Source organism: Elaeis guineensis, chromosome 4 (genome assembly GCF_000442705.2).
Source record: "Elaeis guineensis isolate ETL-2024a chromosome 4, EG11, whole genome shotgun sequence".
Classification (NCBI taxonomy): Eukaryota; Viridiplantae; Streptophyta; class Magnoliopsida; order Arecales; family Arecaceae; genus Elaeis; species Elaeis guineensis.
In genome coordinates, this window is record NC_025996.2 from 118,848,380 (window position 1) to 118,868,569 (window position 20,190).

Genomic DNA, 20,190 nt, shown 5'->3' on the forward strand with positions numbered 1-20,190 from the left:
TAAAACTGCCTCCAAAGGAAAAGAGTGTTGGTGAGAGACTTTGCCTTATACAACTCCTCGAGCTTTAACCACAGCACCATCAGGAAAGTCTCGCTTAGCACATGGATCACCATCTCATCCGCTAGGTACATGCGGATGGTACTCACCACCTGTATCTGTAGTCGTTTTCAATCCCGCACCTCTATGGTGGTTGGCTTCTCATCGCACAAGAGAGCATCGATCAACCCCTGTTGGATGAGCACGTCCTTCACCCTTGCCTGCCACAAGGAGAAATTGCTCTAACCATCAAACTTGTTGATCTCCATCTTGATTGTTCCTGTCTTCTCCATTTTCAGTCTTACTCACCACTGCTGCAATCTGCATCCTTGTACCGTCTCGCTCTGATACCACTTGTTGGGTGAATGTCTGGCCATGACACTACCTCCCAAGATCTTTTCAGTACCACGCGTGCAACAAGAAAAAAGAAGAAACAAAACAAAAAATAGTCAAAATACATCGATCAGCCACAAAAGGGCTCGCCTCCACGGGGCATGCAAACTTCACTATGAAAAAAAAAATTATAAGAGGAGACCTCATCCTCAACCCTTGTACACCCAATTCTCTCTCACAGAAAATTCTCCCTCATAAAAGCTCTCTCTCTCGAAAGATTCCTTTGAACCCCTGAAGTACCTGGCATCTGCTATCCAGGAGCCTTGCTCTTTCTCTCTCAGCAACGTGCACTCCTTTTTCTCTTCACGGATTCCGTATGTCCACAGCTTCCTGTGGCACGACAGCAGACCACACAAAAAACCCACTATTCTTGGCCTTTTATAGGCTTAAAATATGACTTAGATTAGGTTTAGAACTCCTTAATCAACCCAAATCAAGTTCATGAACCATTGGATCATCATCGGAAACTCCTTGGGCCGTCTGATCACGACCGATCCACAAAATAGTATCGTGGACTGCGAAAAATACTTGAAAAATACTTACGCGGTCCACAGGCCCAGCTGTGGACCTCCCGATCCACGGTGGACCGAGGTACAAGGCCCAGGCAAGGCGCTTGGGCCTGGGCCGGTCTGCACGTGCTAGCCTGGGCCGCACCCGCGCTGGGCGCCTGGGCCCAGGCCGCGCGCCCGCTTGAGCCGTGTGCCTGGGTCGCGTGTCCCACACATTGGCCCCACCTGGGCCGTGCTCCGCCGCTTGCAGCTGCGCCGCTGCCGCTCCGCCGGCCGCGACCGTCCTCCGCCACCTTGGCTTACGTGCAATCTTCAAAAGTCCGTATCTTCTCCGTCTGAGCTCCGTTTTGAGTGATCTTGGTCTCGTTGGACTCTATTTTTTGTCGCGAATCTCGCCGTGGGCTCAATATGGGCTGAATCTTGAAGTGTCAAATCCTAACAAACTGTACCTGCCGGATAACTTTATTTCCATCAAAGATTGGGAATTAACAAAATTGTTGAAAAGGTTTGATGGCTTCTGTGTATTTGCGATCCCCTTGCAATCAGAATGGAATCTGGTTGCATTGAAGTCGTCAATCAAAACCCATGCCAGTGAATATTCTTCATTCAGCAAGGTAAGATCTGTAAAAAGCAAACTGCGCTCCTGTTGGTTATGTGGGCCGTAAATTAATGTTAGAGAGCATCCACTGGAAACCAGAATCCTTGCTTATCAACTCAATGGTTAGAGAGTGATTGCCCTTGGAAATCAAGCTACCTTCAAACAGTTCTAGGTCCTAGCATGAGAGTAGCCCCCCCTGCCGACCCTAATGCATCCTTTGATATCCAACCTTGCAGCCTGTTCCCACATATTGATTTTTGAATCTTCTGGTTCATTGTTTCTTGCTTTGTTTCCTGGAGACAGAGAATGGAGCACTTTGATTTATTGATGGTTTCTCTGATGGCACGCCTCTTTTTTGGTCTGCCCGAATCTCTTGTATTCCAACTTAATATCATCTACATGGTGAATATAACATGACAGACTCCCTCAAAATGAGCAAAAGGAGAGTTATATACTTCCATATTTTTCCAAGAAGGTACATCCACTCTAGATCTGGGAAATATTCTAAAAACCACTTAACCAAGAAATGGATAGTATGCACATGATATGGGGTGGGTTTTTGGGAGGAAGGATGGGATGAGCGCCTACGGCTGTCCACTGTAGCGCATACCGTATACACAGAAATTGTTTTCATCCAGCTGGTATGCCGGGAACTAGATCTGCCTTCTTGCCACAACATTGGAGTTCCATAGCCTTCAGTTGTTAAGATTTGATGTCTCGAGATTCAGTCCATATTGAGTCCACAGCGAGGTTCGCAATAAAAAATAGAGTCCAACGAGATCAAGATCACTCTAAACGGAGCTCGGACGGAGGAGATACGTGCTTTTGAAGTCGACACGGAATCCGAGGGGGTGGAGGACTGTTGGCGGCCGGCAGCGGGATGAAACCCAGTGCACGACAACACGCAGGTTGGGCGCGGCCCAGCGGGCGGGCCTGCCCAGGCCCAGGCACACGGGGTGCGCAGGTTGGCCCAGGCGTAGGCACACGGGGCTCGACTTGGGCCCAGGCGATCACGGCCCAGTCCCAGCGCTCTCCGTTGGGGCCTATTTTTCTCGGTCCACCGTGGATCGGGTGTTCCACGGCTGGGCGCGTGGACCGCATGGATGTTTTCCATATATTTTTTACGGTCTACGATACTATTCCATGGACCGGTGTGCGATCGGACGGTATGGATGGCTTGCGGTCTTGATGCAACGGCTTGGGGCTTAATTTAGGTGTTATCAGGAGTCTTAAACCTAATTTAAGTCATTTTTAAGCCCTTTAAAAGGGCCTGATCGCATGAAACAGAGGTACGGTGGCTTGTTTTTTCCTGTGGACGCACGGACAGGTTTGTGCGGTGCGATTTTCACCAAGCCGAAGCCCAAGAAGACTGTAAACACCCGAGGAAGAGAGAGAGCCGCATGACACTATGAGAGAAAGAGCAGGAGGCTTCTGGACAGCGAACAGCGATCGCTTCAGGGGTTCAGGGGGATCTTTCTAGAGAGAGAGCTTTTGTGAGGGAGAATTTTTTGTAAGGAAAAATTGGATGTACGAGGGTTGAGAATGTGATCTCTTCTTGTAAATTTTTTTTTTCATAGTGAAATTTGCATGCTTGTGGAAACGAGCTTTTTTGACTGATTCATGTATTTGATTATTTTTTATTTATTTTTTGTTTCTTCTGCTGCATTATGCAGTATCAAAAAGATATTAGGAGTTAGTATCGTGACCAGATATCCACCAACATTCAATATTTGCACTGATTTGAGCTGGTCATCGGTCCCAAAAAGCAATCCGCACTTCTTTTCCATTTCAGTAACTTTGAGTTGTCGTCAGCGAGTTGATAAAATGAATGTCTGTGAGTGTGAGGGAGTCCTCTGCCAGACCACTTGATTTAATCTTTTTGGTTCTCAATCCGGCACTGCGTTTGCATGAGGGTAAATTTCTTCTTGTTTTGTGGAACGAGCTGAGCTTGTGTTAGATATTCTTGCGTCTGGTCAGAACGGTACGACCCTTTGCATGCTTCGAGGATTCTACCAAAAACTTTACTACCAGGAACTGTTAGGCTTGATGTGTCAATGTCGTGGGCTTTTCACTATCAAAATATTTGCCTTTAGACTCAGAGGTCGGTGGGTATGCGTTAGCGCAGAACTGGGATCAGATATTAGCATATTTATATTTATATTTATTTTATCTATTAAATATAAATATAATATAAATATTATTTAAATAAAAAAATTAATATTTATATTTATTTTAAATAAATATAAATATAATTTAGATATTAAAAATATGAATATAATTATGGATATAATTTAGATAATTAAATTTTATAGCTGCAGAATCAAAAATATTACTAAATATATAATAAATCAAATTAATAATATGTTTATATGTTGTATATTTTTCTTAAAAATTAATAGGTGATATATAAATTATATAAATTATATATATATTCAGATATTCGGATACGGATCGGATAGTTGTTTATCCATATTCATTTTTTTTTAACGGATATGGATACGAATACGGATATTAGTCAGATCCTAAAATTTTTATCCATATTCGGATTAATTGGATATGAAAACTAGAGTTTTCCATTCTGACAGATGATATTGTAATACCCAGCCCATTTAGGCCCTGGACCAAGCCCAAACCATCAAAGCCCATATATATATATATATATATAAGAGAAGGGATGAAGACTCCCAATAGGAGTCTTCTTCTCTGATGAATCTCGATCAGAATGGGAGTCCTAGGACCATCGAGGCCCTAGGGCTCTCTATAAATAAGTCTTCCCCCTCCCTTAAGACTTACCACCGGCGATCTTCGAGCTTAATTTCTCCTCTTTTCTCCGTTGAAGCTGCGGCTCCCATTAGTGTGTTCGTTAGAAATCGAAGGTCGGAGATGCCACAGGAGCTCAGGTAATGCTCCAACCTTTCTTCCTCTTCCTCTTTCCTTTCTCCCCATGGCTTTAGACCTTCACCAGCTGTTGGAATCGTCGGAAAATCCATGAAAAGGTGAACCCTGTTTTGCTCTATTCGTCGGGCCATCTTCCTCTCTTTTCCGACCACCAGTGCTATCGTTTGCGGTGTCTCACCCTTAGATTTAGATCCCCACTCCTCTACCTATCATCCCAGAGAGGCCTTGGCTGTCGGCGACTGGCCAATAATCAAAAAATAAAAGAAAAAGGGACGGATCTCCTGCTTTCAAATTTTTTTAAAATTCTCCATCGGTCGAGCCTTGCTGTCAGCGATCTCTTGCTCTTTGCTATCGGTCGTCGCTGCCGGACCTTCGACCGTGCCACCGCCCTCGCCAAAGCCCGAGCCATCGACCCCCTTCCCTTGTGTCCCTCTTCTGTTGGCCAGGAAAAGAGAGAGAGAAGATAAAAGAAAGAATAAAAGAAAGAAAAAAATAGGAAAAAGAGAAGAAGAAGAAAAAGAAAAAAAAGGGAAGAAAATGAGAGAGTTCTTTCTCTTTCTTCTCTCCTCTCTCTACCTTCTTTCTCTACTTTCTCTCTAGATTCTCTCTCTACTTTTTTTTCTAGATCTTTTCTCTCTTTATGATTTTCTCTCTCTAGGATCTTTTTACTCTCTCTCTAATTGCATCACGAATCCTAAGACAAATTTGAGATAAAAATAAGATGATCTGAAATCACTTTGAAATTCGTGCAGTAGGTTGGATCCCAGTTCGATTCTTATTTGAAATTTATAATATCGATCATAGTTAATCCATATTGAGTCATCCTGATATGACCTCTGATAGTCTCGATCATGACTGCCTCAATCAAAGGATATAAAGATTCTCTCTCCACTTTTCTTTCTACTTTCTCTCTCTAAAATTTTCTTTCTCTTCATGAATTTTCTCTCTCTAGAAGTCTTATGGACTAATGGAGGGTTAGATACTTAGACAAATCTCAATTTTGGTTAATCCTAGGAGAGGTCTTGGATTTATGTTATTAGGATCATTTATCCGTAATTTCTCCATATATGAATTTTATATTTAATCCTGGTCATGTCACTACAAGAAATTTATTTTTTGCGATGAAATTTTTTCGTCGCTAAAAATCATATTTTCATCGCTAAAAGTATTTGCGACGAAATATATCGTCGCTAAAAATTTGTAGAGAAAGCTCGTAGCAAAAGACCTTAGCGACGAAAATATTTTATTTCGTCGCAAAAAATAGTAAACCTAGACGACGAAGTTATGTGCTGTATTAGTGACGAAAATATTTTATCGCAAGAGCTTAAATTTTCGTCGCTAAAATTACAATGAAAAATAATTTCATCGCTAAATATTGTGATTAAAAAAAATATTCTCTTATTTTTTGCAACGAAAATGAAATTCGTCGTAAAACTTAGCAACGGATTTCGTCGCAAAAAAATTTGTCGCAAAAATTTCGTCGCAATAATTGCGACGAAAAAAATATTTGTTGCTATAATTGCGACGAAAAAAAAATTTCATCACTATAATGGCGACGAAATAAAAATTTCGTCGCTAGAAGGGCGTCGAAATAAAAAAATTCGTCGCCATAATTGCGACGAAATAAAAAAATGCATCACCATAATTGCGATGAAATAAAAATTTCGTCGCAAAAAGATAAAATTTTTAGTGACGAAACTATTTTTTCATCGCAAAAATAGCAACAAAATAATTTTGTCGCAATAATTGTGATGAAAAAGATGTTCGTTGCTATAATTACGATGAAAAAAAAATTTCGTCGTAAAAAGTTAAAATTTTTAGTGACGAAATTATTTTTTCGTCACAAAAATAGCAACGAAATAAAAAATTTCATCGCAATGAATAATAAAAGTTTTACTTTTTGGGTTCACAAATTTTTTTGCGACGAAATTAATATTTCGTCGCTAAAATAAATTTTGGATAAAAAATAAAATTTTTATTTATTTTCAAAAAAAACCTGCTCAAATACAAATTATCTGATCAAACATATTTTAAATAAACAGTATATTAACACAATAAAAATATTCTAAGTCAAAAGACCAATTCTAAGTATCAAAAAGTTTATAACCATCTTTGTCATATACAAAAATATAAGTCCATACACCATTTTAAATTTAAAATAACTACAAACTAGGTATGATCTGACTCGTTGGCCTCGTTCCCTTCTCCAGACGTCGATCCCTGACCTGATATGTGTCGCGATGGTGGTGCAGAGGCGGCATCATGTGACTGTAGAGGTGCTAACTCAGAAGCATCAATACCGAGCCATCCCGCCATCGCAGCTACGATCTTCTCGAGCGTCTGACTACGATTCATCCAGTAACTAATCTGATCTTGCATCATACTCATGGATGTCCTAACTGCTCTGACATCGATGCATCATCAGACCGATCGGATGACGAACTGCGTGATTTTTTGGACCGCATGCTATGACTAGATCCTAGCTGCCGCCCGAGGATGGTATCCAAAATCGTATCATCTGTCATCAAACAAACCTGCTGCGATCCAGTATCACCGTCAGATCCCACCTCCCTCGTCGCCTGCTCTCTCAATTCTAACATTTTATCCTTCACAATAAACCAAACAAAATCATAAATTTTTTTCAAACTCTTTAAAAGTATTCAAAATGTAGAGTAATGATACTTACATGACGCTGCCTCGCCTCCTCGGTCACGAACTCGCCACTCTTATTTTGATAGAATTTAGCATAGACGTCGACTCGGATAGTCCCTGTTCAAAAAAAAAAAAGAAAAAATAGATATCAAAATAATATAAATATTTAATAAGAAGTTACAAAGTATGATTGCAAATGTAGTTACGTACCATCCTCTTCATTCCCTGTGCAAAAGAGGCACTTCCTTGCGTGTGAATAGAATCAATCTTACTCCTATTCACCTTATTCGCCTCCGATCTTCGCTACAAAATACATACAATTATAACCAATAAAGGACATAATAAAATTAAAAAAACTTGAAACACTAGACATACCTGAAATGCCTCACTTCCAAAATGCTCACATAACCACCGCCAATCGTCACTAGACCCAGCCCAATTTCTGTATGGCTGGGTCACAGGATCAATCCCTTCGCCTGCAGCTCATTGCAGTATTTATGAAGCCTACATCGCCGATCTCTGTATCTATTTGCAGCCATTTTGAGAATACATGCCGTCACTTCTTCGTCAGTGCAATCCTCGAAGTCAATATTATCCTACACAGTAATCATACCAAAAAGCAAATACATAAATTATTCATATAATAAAAAATTTATTTATATAACCAAAAATAATATGGATCATGTAATGATATGCAAGACATCCAAATTTAATTCTTACCTTGATGTGAGAGACTAGAGCATCACGGTATCGAGGAGCTACATGCTTGAAACTTTCAGCAGCCCACGAAAATGATTCCACATATACAAACTGATCTCATTTGCGACGATACTAGCCTCTGTGCCAACCGAATGATCTCGAAATATCTGTACCTTCGGTTTTTCATTGTGTGTATGCACATATTTTTTCAAAACAAGACCCCTACTAGGACCACGCATTGCACGTCGATGCTGTGTTCCTACATGTAAAAATTGGTGAAATGAACATATATCATGTATCACTAAATGCATATAACAAAAAAATATATATGGTTTATAAATTGATAGAGATGTACCTGTAAGGAGATGATGCTGCGGTACCATGACCTCCGGCTGGGCAAGCTCTGGCTGAGCACTAGTCTGCTCTGTGGACTCGGACAACTGAGTCTCATCTAAATCCTCTGACTCATCATGCAAAATGCTAAAGTGAGGATGGTATCATCAAGCGGAGCCTGCTGCCTACCCCGTGAATGTCTATGTCCAGGATCAGTCATGATGCTGCAATGATTAAAATAATTTAAATCAGTACGTAATCAAAAAAACTCAAGTATTACATGATATAACAAAAAAAAATAAATTGAATTACTTATTCATATTAATTATTGTTCTCAGATTCTGAACTCGTGTCCATATAGTCATCTTCGACGGGAGTCATAGAAGACTTTGACCCTGAAGTGCTATCATCATCATCGTTAATGAAGTCATTATTGGATCATGCTCATGTCCGTACCCTTATCGACGATCCAACAACAGAAACATCCTCAGGTTCATAGTCGTCTCTTTGTAATTGTCCTATGTCAATCGTATCATCTGGCACTAATATGTTATCTGGTGCTTGCATTTGATATGCTTCATTTTCAATAATTGCACAGACTTCATTCTCAAGATGTTCATCGTTCGGGCATGTGAAAAGTGCAGGATCAAACAAATGCCTATGCTGAGCCCTTATTGCAACTCGCCAAGGCTCTTTCATTTTGTTATCATCAATATACCACACTAGTCTTGCTTGCTTTGTAAAAATATAAGATCACTTTCATACCATACATGACCAGTGTGGACACTGACGAGTTGAGGATCTATAACAATTGGCCTGTGTCGTCCTAAGTCATACCATTGATACTTGAATAACACAATCCATCGAAGACCACTATATCTCAACTCTATAACCTCATGCAGAACACCAAAAAAATCTATTATTTATCCTTGTGCTCGCCCTCCACGCTTATTCCACAATTCTGTGTGGTTCGATCGTGATCGCGATCTTTCGTTAAGAATCGCACACCATTGACTATGCATGCTGAATATACTGATACACGTCTATCAGGTTTCCGTGCAAGTGCAGCTAAGTCATTACTGATACAGTTAGGATTGTCTATACGTAGCTGAGCTATCTACAATTAAAAGAACAATAAGCAGGTTAAATTTGACAAAAAAAATACTATATAAACAAACTTTTAATTATGGATGAACATGAACATAACTTACCCGTTCGTCAAACCATGATGCGAATTGATTCCTATGTCGTGCCGCTGGTATTGTAGGATTACTTCTTCTGAGCTCACTTTCGTATTCTCTGAAGTGATACAGTAATACCATGTATATTTTAATTTAGAGTCCACGTACATTCATTGATATATCAACAAATAAAAATTAAATATATATACTCACATCATGTACGCTTCTACCTCCTCGCAATTGTTTAGCACATACCAATGCATGTCATCCGTTTCTTGTGGTGTCAACATTCGAAAATCTTTTTTACCATATGGTCGGGCAACATTGGAGAACACGGACAATCCATCATCAGAATCTCATCAACATCGATATTCTTTGTGGCCTTGTAAATTTGGTCTCCACTCGCCGAAGGTACATAGAGCAGAATGTCAGACATTCATTCATAACATGTGCCTCTGCTATTGAACCTTCAGGCCGTGCTTTGTTAGTGACGGCACTCTTGTATTCACCATCTCCCTATTCAATAAATTATCAATTGATATCACATATAATAAGAATACAATAATGAATAATAAATATTACAATATCATGCAATTACCTTTCAATTGGGTACATCCATCTTGTATGTACTGGCCCACCCAATCTAGCCTCATGTGGAAGATGAACAGAAAGATGCACCATGATATCAAAGAAGGCGGGAGGGAATATCATCTCAAGCTTACAGAGAGTAATGATAATCTTCTTCTCCAATATGTCGATCTGACTTCGTCTCAATGTCTTCGCACATAAGTCCCAAAATAAGTTCCAGATCAAGTAACGCATCACACACATTATCCGGCAAAATCCGCGCAAACCAACTGGGAGCACATGCTGTAGAAGTACATGACAATCATGACTTTTCATCCCGACGATCTTTCCATCTTTCGACTTGATGCACCGTTTCAAGTTTGAGGCGTATCCATCAGGAAACCTCACTGATCTCAAATATGAAAGAAATTGATTTCTCTCTCTTCGATTCAGTGTATAACATGCCAATGGCTTCACCAGCCTATCCCCTCGTCGAATCAAATGTAATTCCTTTCTAATCCGCATATCCTCTAAGTCAAGACGAGCCTTCACGGTATCCTTCGTTCTTCCTTCGATATTGAGAATGGTATAAAATACATTATCAAATATATTCTTTTCAATATGCATGACGTAAGATTATGTCGAAGAAGAAGCGTTTTCAATATGGAAGATCAAACAACTTGCTCTTTTTTCTCCAATTTTCGATACTTGTTCGCACCCCTACTTGGCTGGCCAGACCCTTACCAAATATGACATCCTGTGGGTTGGGTAACTGATTTAAAATATTATCCATAGACCAGAATCTTGGCTGCGCACGTCGTTCATGCTTGCCATTGAACTTAAGACTTCTCCTCCATCTATGATCATCTGGCAAGAAACGTCGATGGCCGGTAAAACAAATCTTTCCACGAATACGGTCGATGTAATATCATCGTTACAAGTTGGGCATGCTTTATACCCTTTTGTACACCATCCAGAAATATCGCCATATGCAGAAAAATCGTTAACTGTCCAAAGCAGTGCTGCATGCATACGAAAGATGCCTCCTACAACATGATCATATGTTTCGCATCCTTCTTCCCACAAATATTGTAACTCTTCGATCAATGGCTCTAAAAATATGTCTATGTCTCTTCCAGGGCACGGGGACCGGGATCAACAAGGCCAATAGATTAAAAGGTGATTTCATGCACTTCCATGGTGGTAAATTATAAGAAATACCATAACAGGCCACATACTATAAGTAGTACTAAGATTACCATATGGATTAAATCCGTCTGTTGCCAACCCTAGCCTGACATTTCGTGAATCAGCTGCAAACCATGGATGTTCACGATCAAAATGTTTCCATGCATCTCCATCTGATGGATGTCTCATGACATCATCGTCCATATTATTTACCTCCTTATGCCATCGCATGTCACAAGCAGTATACTCGACATGAACAATCGACGCAATCGTGGTGTAATCGGAAAGTACCGCAAAATCTTGCATGGTATTTTCTTTTTCTTCTTATCCTTACCATGACTTTCTTTCCATCTGCTTGAATGATAAATTGGACATGCTTGTAGATCTTGTTTATCCTTCCGAAACAGAACACAATCATTCGGACATGCATGTATCTTTTCACAGCGTAGGCCCAAGTCATCGACTCCAAACCGAGTCCTTTCAATAATTTTTTGGCTTCATAATGACTTGACGGAAGTAACTCTCCCTCTGGCAGTAAGTCCTTCAAAAATTTGAGCAACCAATTAAACGAGTTGTTTGACCACTTACCAAGTTCTTCATGTGTAATAACTTTATTACGGCGGACAACAGAGAGTACTTCTTACAACCAGGATAAACATCACTTTGTGCATCTCTTAATAGACGCTCGAATCTATCATTTATAGATATATTACTGTCCTCTTCAGCTTCTTTCTCGAATGGAATGCTGATGTTCTGCTCTCGCTTCTACATTTACTTCAAATAATTCGGATGAAGATCCTCTAAAATTTTCTATCTTCTTCACCAAGTGTTTGTCTTTCACGACTGCATGATCCACCGACTGACGAGGATTTATGGGACTCCTGGACAACATGTTCGAGCTAGTCGGCAAATCTTCACCATGACAAGTCCATCTCTTGTAAGTCACATCTATACCGTGTTCGTATAAATGATTCTGAATGTCCGATAAGGTACACCAAAATAAATTCCTATATCGACGACATGGACAACGAGCTTTCCATCTTCTCTAGTATGATTGGATGCCACATTCATAAAAGTCGTCACACCCGTAATATACTCGGGACAGAACTTATCACGCAATGACATCCAACCACGATCCATACCTACATATTTATGATGCAAACTATACAATCAATTTTATGTAATAATAGTTGACTAACGCCTTATATCTCCTACCTATAGGGTGATGGTCCTATTCCATTCAGAAATGTAAGAATTTAATATTACAATACATGTCTTGTATACCAAAAAAATTTCGACAGTATTTCGACGCAGTTCTCCAGATACACAAGCATTAAAATTTGCTATGTATCCAGAGAACATGATCGAAAATATCGACAAAACTCTGCGATATAGAAGCACATGTGTTGCAATATTAAATTCATTCACGTGCCCAAACTGTCCACGAGGACAATTGAGAATAGTGTGTAAAGCACCAATATTTTTTTCATAAAAAAAAATATTGGTTTATGCACGCTATCCTCGAACGAAAATTCTAAGGTTATAAATTTGTTATGCTACAATTAATATATTATTATTAAAAAAAATTATTTTTAAAATATTTTTAAATCATGATTAAAATTAATTATATCAAACAAATAATTATATCTAACATTATATCTAATTACTAAAAAATAAATAATTACTTTTAATGGCTAAAATTTATTAAGAAAAAAAATTAAAAAATATATAAATTAAAAAAATGGTTCTCACCTTCAACTCTTCCGTGAGCAGTGATGGTGACAGTGACGGCAACCGGGTGGCGGCCCGACGGCGGGCGGCGGCGGCGGCCCTACGAAACCAGACAAGCCAGGTAAGGGATCGACCTTCAACTCTTTCTCAGGTAAGAGACTGAGAAAGAAAATGAGGGAGAGAGACAGGGGATGGATGGGTCGACCAGCGGCACTGCCTTGCAGACGCTGCGGCGGTGGGGGACGGGAGGCCGAAGCGGTAGGCGGCGGCGGGGGACGGGAGGCCGAAGCGGCAGGCGGGGCGGGGGACGGGAGAGGTAGGAGGCGCTCGAGGAGCTTGAGCTTGGGGAGGAGATTGGAGGGGACGTTGGTGGCGAGGACAGTAGGGCGCGGCGGACGAAGGCGTGGAGCTGGCGGGGGAGAGGCCGGCGTGCGGCGGAGGAAGGCGAGGACGACGTCAGGCTTGTCGGGGGTGGTGATGTGGAGGAGGGATTTGGAGGCGACGAGGGCCTTATCCTTGGAGTAGCCAGACGATCCATCAGGTACTCGCCATGAAGGGTAGAGGAGAAGAGGAGGAGGTAGTCATTTCGGCGGCGGCCGGCGAGGAAGAATAGGAGGAAAGTATGGAAGGAGGAGAAAGGGAGGGAGGAGAGGTGGCCGCCACCTTCGTTTTATGGATTGGAGGGTTAGGGTTTCGAGGGATTGGAGGGAACGGAGGGAAGGAGGCAGAGAAGAGGGAGGATTCGGTGTGCGGAGGAGAGGGTGGCGAGGCGGAGGGAGATGGCCGGCGCGCTGGGAGGTGGGCTGATCAGCGACGGGGGGCGGGCTCGAGCGGCGACGGTGGCGGGGAGGGAGGGCTCGACGGTGGTGGGGAGGGAGAGAGAGAGGATGGTGGCGGGGAGGGAGAGGACTTACGGGAAGGATGACCAGGGAAGGAGGACTGTCGCGGAGATCGGGGAGGGAGAAAATTTGGATGACCGCGGGGAGATCGGGGAGGGAGAAATCAACAGGGTTATTTTCAATTAGGGCAGAATATCAAAGGTTTTTTTTTTAATTAAAAAATATTTAGCGACGAAATACATTCGTTGCTAAAAATAAATATTCTGTCGCAAAAAAATATATTTTTTGCAACAAAAATTTTTTCGTCGCAAATGATTAATTTTTTGCAACGAAAATTTAATTTCATCGCAAATGATCGTAAAATCAAGTTTCTCGCAACGAAACAAATATTTGTCGCATAAAATCAAATTTTTTGCGACGTAATTATTTTCGTCGCAAAAAAAAAATTTAGCAACAAAAATTTTTTCGTCGCCAAAAAAAATAATTTTTTGCGATGAAAAAACTTTCGTCGCTAAAGATCAATTCTAGCAATGAAATTTAAATTTTCATCAAAAATATTCAAATTTTTTCAATAAAATAAAATTTAGCGACGTAATAGTTTTGTCGCTAAATATAAATAAAATTGTCGCAAAAGCCTTTCTTTTTAGCAACGAAATATCAATTTGTCGTAAAAAATATAATTTTTTTGTGACAAATTTTTTTTTTGTGGCAAAAAAAAAAATTTAACTATGAAAAAAATATTTCATCGCAAAAAAAATTATTTTTTGCAATAAAAAAAAAGTTCATCGCTAAAAATCAACTTCTAGCAACAAAAATAAAAATTTGTTGCAAAAGATATAACTTTTTGCAACGTAATTTTTTTCATCGCAAATACCTAATTTTGGGGGACGAAATTTAAATTTCATTGCAAAAGCTTAATTATTTGCGATGAAATAATTTCGTCGCTAAAATTTCATCGCAAAAAATCAAATTTCTTGTAGTGTGTAGAGATGTGACTGTCTGCATAAGGTGTTGAGTAGAATTTTTTATTTTCAAAATTCATAAATCAAAGAGTTTGTTGATTCTTGTGCTTAGATCAATCACCAGTGGAAGTAAGAATCTCTGTACATGATCATCATTATATATGCTATTTTATCGTTGGTGTTGTATCATTGGTTTTGCATCATTAATTTCGTGATCGATTATTTTACTATGCCAAGACACCGTTATTTACTTATATGATTTTTAAGCGTGAGTATGAATTATGTCAATATATATGAATTCATGATTGATGGCATGATTATATGTACATGATAATCTATTTTGATTATACTGTAATTAAAATTGATTTGATGAAATCAACATATAATAATTAGATAAAAAAGATATGGCTTGAACTAGCCTTGTTATGTGAAACAGCCTCCACAGCTTATGCATGAAAGAATTTGATCTAAGGAAGATCATGGATAATTTGATCCGAGAAGATCATGGATAATTTGATCTGAGAAAGATCATAGATATTTTGATCCGAGAAAGATCATGAATATTTCGATCTGAAAAAGATCATAAAAATTGATCCGATAAAGATCATCGCATGATCCTGATTAGCCTAAAGCTAGAAAGAAAAAGGTTAAAGAGTATGTGATTATGAAAAAAGAAATAGAAGATAGGACATGAAATTAATGCTGAATAAAAGTGTTTCATCCATTAACATATGATGATGCATCTTTTTTCACAAGACAGATAATTTATAGATGTTTGCAGTATTCTGGATATTGAACATGAGATTTTATATTTTATTGCTTATCTTTATTTTCAAATTTTATTATTATACTAGTATGATATGGAAATTCTTACTGGACTGTAAAGCACATACCTCTCCATTTCTCTTTTTCTTCTCAGAGTTACAAGATGCTCATAATTGGCTATGGTATGGATTTATGAGTGGGTAGATGCATAGATAAAGTGTCAGTGATATCTGATCAGAGGATTGAAGGAATTCAATTTGTATTATGCAAGTTTCATTAATTAATAAAATTAGGCATTATGGATGTTGAGATGTAATGAATTATTTTTGACTTTGTATATTGTTTAGGGCTTGCCCTAAGGAGTGTGCGGCCACATGTATCTGACCCAGGTGTTGGGTTCGGAGCATGATAGAGTGGTATCAGAGCATAGGTTTAAGATCATTAGGGACTATAAAGTGATATCAAAACTTTATATATGATCAAAAGATGTGATAGAATAATATTAGAGCTTAGAGCTTAGATTATGATCATTTGGAGACTATGATACAAGTGATTAAGATATGACAAATGGTACTAGAGCTCAAATTTAAAATCACTAGAGACTGTGACATAAGCGATATTAAAACTTTAGATTATGATCAATAGAGTATGATAGATAATATTAGAATTTAAGATTATGATCATTAAGAATGTGATAGAATGATATTAGAGTTTAGGTTATGATTACTAGAGAATATGACTTAAGTGTATTTGAGCTTAAGGTTATAATTATTTAGAATTTGGTTTTAGTGATATTTGAATTTAGGTTATGATTATAAGACACATGATAGATATAAAAGAAAAGATTCAATATTTGGATTTTGAATCAATAGATAGATGATGAAATTTACACATAAGTGGCATATGATGTCCATAATAGAATTGATGAGTTATCTCTTATATTCCAATTAGTAGGGTTGACCTAAGTATGAGAAGTGTTGACCCTGGAATGAAGAGGGAGATATTGATATATTGTGTTAAGTATACTCGATGATTTTTGAATGCGAAATTTATATGGGTGAAGGTCATGATAACTTTTTTGATTTTGACGTTAATTTTTTGAGCATTATAAAATTTTTGGATTTATCAAAAGAAAGTTAATTAGGATGTGGTCTAAAAAAAATTACATCATACGAGAGAAAAATATTTTGAGCATTGAACCTATAAGAGATCATATATGAAACTCAATTTTAGATGAAAAATATACTTGAATTTTATTATGAGAATATGAGATACACGTATTGGTAAAATTTTGGTTATTCAAAATATTATATTTGGATATGATTTCTTTATTTTTCAAGTTGTATTAAATTTTAATTAAAAGATTACTTTTCTAAGTGGATCTAAGTTATTTTGATATTATTGTTAAATTAAATTAAAAATATATATAATTTTATTATAGTATGATATACATGTTATGATAAAATCTTTAGTAATTCATATTACTATGTTTGGATTGGATTCCTTAATTTTGCTTATGATTGTTGAAGATAGTGGAGTATATTAATTATTTAAATTAAAGTTTAGATTTCTAAGCTGGTCCAAGATATCTTGCTAGTATTAAATTTTGAATGACTTATATAAATCTTAACATATAAGGGACAAGATTTTGCCTGAATTTATCGATTAATATTAAGGATTGTGATGAATAGAGCTGTACAAGAAATAACCAAGTTGATTCTACTTAAAAGATGTTGACTTGAGTTCTTCTAGTTTGTTCAAGTTGTTGTTAATTTTATTGATAATGAAAGGATGCTACAGATTTTTGACCTAATTTGATTATAGCCAGACAATTTTTGTCAGTAGGTTATTTCATTGTAGATAATGCCAAGAAGAATTCTAGACATCTCAAATTTATTGTTAATAGCTTGATAGTTTTTTGTTAGTTCAAACCTATAATGTCTTGACACAGATCTCATCTTTCGAGATTTAATATTATTACTCGAACTGATGTAGAAGGTTGAGATTTTTTAAGATGAAAGTCCAGTTGTTAAATTTGTTGGAGGGTCAAAAGAAGAAAAAAATTGATGATTGTAAAGAGTGCCCGATGTTCAGTCTTTGTTTATTTTTCTATCATAGATAGTCTGAGATAATTATGAATTTTGAGTAGAATATATTAGATAAATAACTGTGGTATATTAATACAAGTCCAAAATATTATTGTTCTTCAAAAAAATTGAGAAATCAATAAGAAGGGATAAATTTAAGATTTTAAATAATTTTGTTATAACAAGATCATGAGAAATAAATAATATATAAGACATTATCAAAGTATGAGAATGACATGATGCATATATATATATATATTTTAAGAATATATCTCAAACAACGTAACTTAATTTTGAGAATGAAATTATTTGAAAGGGGGAGAATGTAATACTCGACCCATTTGGGCCCTGGACCAAGCCCAAACCATTAAAAGCCCATATATAAAAAAAAAGAGAACGGAAAGAAAACTCCCGATAGAAATTTTTTCTCTGATGAATTCCAAATGGAATGGAGTCCTAGGACCATCGGGGTCCTAGGGCTCTCTATAAATAAGTCTTCCCCCTCCCTTAAGACTCACCACCGGCGATCTTTGAGCTTAATTTCTCCTCTTTTCTCCGTTGAAGCCGCGGCTTCCCATTAGTGTGTTCGTCAGAAATTAAAGGTCGGAGATGCCACCGGAGCTCAGATAAGTCTCCGACCGTTCTTCCTCTCCCTCTTTCCTTTCTCTTCATGGCTTTAAACCCTCACCAGCCATCAAATCGTCGGAAAATCCATGAAAATGTGAACCCTTATTTCGCTCTATTTGGCCAGACCATTTTCCTCTCTTTTCCATCCACCGACGCCATCATTTGCGGCATCTCACCCTTAGGTTTTGGATCTCCACCCCTTTACCTATCATCTCAGAGAGGCCTTAGCCACCGACGATTAGTCAATGATCGAAAAACAAAAGAAAAGGGGTAGGTCCCCTGTTTTTCAAATTTTTTTAAAATCTCCCGCCGATCGAGCCTTGCTGCCGGCGATCTCTTGCTCTCCGCTATCGACCACCGCTGTCGGACCTCCGACCGTGCTACCACCCTCGTCGAAGCTCGAGCCATCGAGTCCCCTTCCTTGTGTCCCTCTTCTGTTCGATCAGGAAAAGAGAGAGAGAGATGATAAAAGAAAGAATAAAAGAAAGAAAAAAATGGAAAAAGAGAAGAAGAAGAAAAAGAAAAAAAAAAAAAAAGGAAAGAAAATGAGAGAGAGTTCTCTCTCTTTCCTTTCTCCTCTCTCTACCTTTTTTCTCCACTTTCTCTCTCTAGATTCTCTCTACTTTCTCTTTCTAGACCTTTTCTCTCTTTATGAATTTTCTCTCTCTAGGATCTTCCTACTCTCTCTCTAATTGCATCATGGATCCTAGGACAAATTTGAGATGAAAATAAGATGATTTGAAATCACTTTGAAATTCATGCAGTAGGTTGGATCCCAGTCCGATCCTTATTCAAAATTTATAACATCGATCATGGTTAATCCATATTGAGTCATCCTGATATGATCTCTGATGATCTCGATCATGATTGCCTTAATCAAAGGATACGAAGATTCTCTCTCTATTTTTTCTCTCTACTTTTTTCTCTAAAATTTTCTCTCTCTAGAATTTTTTCTCTCTTCAAAAATTTTCTCTCTCTAAAAGTCTTGTGGACCAATGAAGGGTCTAGATACTTAGACAAATTTTAATTTTAGTTAATCCTAGGAGAGGTCCTGGATTTATGTTATTAGGATCGTTTATCTATAATTTTCCATATATGATTTTTATATTTAATCCTGGTCATGTAGAGATGCGACTGTCTGCATAAGGTGTTGAGTGGAATATCTTATTTTCAAAATTTGTAAATCAAAGAATTTGTTGATTCTTGTGCTTGGATCAATCACCAGTAGAGGTAAGAATCTCTGTACATGATCACCATTATATATATTATTTTATCGTTGGTGTTGTATCATTAGTTTTGCATTGTTGATTTGTGATCGATGATTTTGCTATGCCGGAGATACCGTTATTTGCTTATATGATATTTAAGCATGAGTATGAATTATGTCAATATATATGAATTCGTGATTGATGGCATGATTATATGTACATGATATATCTATTTTGATTACACTGTAAATTAGAATTGATTTGATGAAATCAATATATAATAATTAGATAAAAAGGATATGGCTTGAACTAGCTTTGTTATGTGAAACAGCCTCCACAAGCTTATATGTGGAAGAACTTGATCCGAGGAAGATCATGGATAATTTGATCCAAGAAAGATCATGGGTATGTTGATCTGAGAAAGATCATAGATATTTTGATCCGAGAAAATCATGAATATTTCGATCCAAGAAAGATCATAAAAAATCGATCCGATAAAGATCGTTGCATGATCTGGTTAGCTTAAAGCGAGAAAGAAAAAAGTTAAAGATCATGTGATTATGAAAAGAGAAATAGAAGGTAAGACATGAAATTAATGCTGAATAAAAGTGTTTCACCCGTTAACATATGATGATGCATCTCTTTTGACAAGATAGATAATTTATGGATATTTACAGTATTCTGAATATTAAATATGAGATTTTATATTTTATTACTTATCTTTATTTTCAGATTATATTATTATACTGATGTGATATGGAAATTCTTACTGGGCTGTAAAGCTCACACCCCTCCATTTCTCTTTTTCTTCTCAGAGTTACAGGATGCTCATGATTAGTTATGGTATGGATTTGTGAATGGGTGGATGCATAGATAGAGTGTCAGTGATACTTGATCAGAGGATTGAAGGAATTCAA